Source organism: Limulus polyphemus, unplaced genomic scaffold (assembly GCF_000517525.1).
Source record: "Limulus polyphemus unplaced genomic scaffold, Limulus_polyphemus-2.1.2 Scaffold3412, whole genome shotgun sequence".
Classification (NCBI taxonomy): Eukaryota; Metazoa; Arthropoda; class Merostomata; order Xiphosura; family Limulidae; genus Limulus; species Limulus polyphemus.
Genome location: NW_013669022.1, coordinates 82,668 through 85,625, shown reverse-complemented (window position 1 = coordinate 85,625; position 2,958 = coordinate 82,668).

The following is a 2,958-nucleotide window of genomic DNA, read 5'->3' as shown; positions in this document are numbered from 1 at the left end:
TACCCATTCAAGCCGTCTCCAACCATTATTAGTCTCAAAGTGGGTTCCTCGTCATCGAATACGATTATAGTGTTTCGTAATTTGGAAGCTCTTTTTTTCACTAAAATTTTTGTTTTGAAATTCATGAAAGTTAAAACAAGTATTTTATTAGCAAAATTACACAAATCAATGAATGACATTAAAAAAAATCAAGAACATGCAAATACATTATTTTACCTTTAATATAATTTATACAGATATTCGTAACCTGGTGGAATTTCAGCCTTGATTTCCAGCGCTTGTCTCATCTGCGTTGCATCTTCCCTTTTGAATCCAAATTTTTGCATACTCCACAGGCTTTATACTGTCGAAATCCATGCACCGAATTGTTCATTAATACTTGAAAATGTACACTCAGGTAGCGAACGGTTTTATTAATAAAGCAAATGCCGGTTTGCAGGATCTAACATTTTTAAGTACTTCATCATTTCCTTATATTTAACGCCGTTTCTGTTTTCATATATTTCTTTAGTAGAATGGGAAGCTATCGATCCCGATGCAAACATCCTCCTAGCAAGTTTATCCACGAACAATTTATAAAATCCCTGGTTACCGATGGCCTCGACCCTTTATGGAGGGCGCAGAGTTACACCACAAAAATCCAGTGTATTTGCTGCATTCTGTGCTGTCATCAGATATTCTCCTGGGTTGTTGTTCGTAGACTGAAATTCTAGATACTTTCGATCATTTAGTTTGTGTGCTATTGATAACATCACCAACCATTTTTGTAGTTCGAGCGACAAATTTTCCAACTCTGTGAGTGCACCCAACATTAAACCCATATTGGTTACAAACGAAACATCACTCATACGTTCTGTCAGGCTTTGATATTGAGCTCTTTCTGATGAGTTACATTTAAGGTCATTCTCAGCAGCTTCAAAGTCTGTAAACAATGCAAGAAAATCCCGCTATACAGCCCTGACAGAGCGAGCACTAGATGCCACCCACCACACTCCCAAAATATGCCCAACTTTTAGCAACTGCATGTTCAACAAAGCTGCACAGTCTTTTAGTTCAATGCAATTTTTTGGCGATGCACTATGTACGCTGTATAGCTTATCAAAGAAAATTTTCATATGGCACACTTCTGACAGTTCTCTCACAAAATCAGACACTGCAAGTTCTAGATGGTGATTTGCACAGTGCCACACAATAAGACATGGAAACATTTCTAAGAATTTGGTTGCAATACCAGCTTTCTGCCTAACATATTTGATGCACCATCACAAGCAAACGACAGCCAACAAGAAGACAAGTACTCTTTTGTAAAACCAAGATTATTCAATCTCGCCAGTAGAGCTGATACAATTTCTGCAGCAGTTGTTATTTCTAAAAACACGCTTGTGGCTGCATCTGCTTCTGGAAACTGCACTTTGATGCAAATTAAAGCTGTTTTTTTACTTATTGATGATGATTCGTCAATCATTATACCAATCTTGAGTTTTTTGCTTACTATTTCAATCACTAATTTCTTTCTCATAGCATTAGTAATGTGAACACTAATGTTTGCACAAGAATGATCACTGTAAAACATGTCCCATGTCAATTGCATTGAGGACTTGAAGATCTACAAGATTGGGCAAGTTAGTAAATGGACATCCAGCTTTGCAAATACTGTAAACAGTTCGAAATACAAGACAAGTGGATTCTAAGCACGAGTATTTTTGTTTGGCTACCATGATTTCCAATGCTGTTTTGGAAGCTGCATATGTTATTTCTTGTGTGTGTGAGCGTGTGTGCAACGCTGTTCTTGTGTTTGAATATTCCATTCCTTAATTGTTCTTGCTGTTTCTGTGTTGTCTCACCAGTAGCTTCCACACTGCCATCTTGCCCTTCACGGCATAAACCTAAGCCTTGCATTTTGTCAGCACTTAACTTTTAAATATTCTTACACACACGACAAACAAGTTTAACTTGTCTTGTGGAAGGCCACTCATATTCACATAATTTTTCTATAAACTGATCAGAGGACCAACACTTAGGGATATCAGTCATATCACAATTGGGCACAGAAGCATTCGAGGTTGATTTTGAAATGTTTGCTTCAGTGTGTTTACTGTGTTCATGAATATTTCTTTCTTCAGTTATGGATACCGAACATAAACTTGACTTAGGCCTTTCAACATCAGATTCAACTTTACGTTTTTTTATGAGCCACTTATACATGGCTGATTTTATTGTCACTTATTTTGTAAGAAAGGAAAGTGTACACATAAACAGGTACACATAAAGTTTCCTGAGAGTTATGAAAGTCCTGCACAAATCACTGCAATGACGAAATTGTTTTCATGAATATACCAGCAGCAACTGATTTCAGCACTGGCTGCATCACAGCCATAATATACTAACCTGCGTTGCCAATCTGTTTTATCAAATATTACCAAATAAGCACCAAAAGTACTATGTATACTAAATTTACAAGAAAAAACCAAGTGAGCATAATAATCTTTAATATATTTTCAACCAAGATTAAGAAATTTGATATTTCTGGCAACTATGCCTGATTCCAAGGCCGTGGGACATTTGAAGTTGAACAAGGAAAAGTTACCTGGAAAGAAGGTAAAATTCACACATAGCCTGAACACTGTAATTATATTAGAGATAATGGGGTATTACCCTAAAAAATGTGGTATTTATAGACTTTACTTAGAGCAATTCCTACGATATACATGATAAAACTTGAATACATATGGTGCATATGTCAACTTTAAAATCATCAACAGTTATTAAACTTTTGTATTTTGAAACTCTCCCATGAAATTCGTCGCTAGATAAGTTTTATAGTATAGCACTATCTGTCTCTAGTACCATCGACTGTAGATAGGTTTGCGAATGTTTAGAGAGGTCCTCTCTCACTCTTTTCTCTCTTTCTTTTCCTTTCGCCCCCCAGTGGTACAGCGGTATGTCTGCGGACTTACA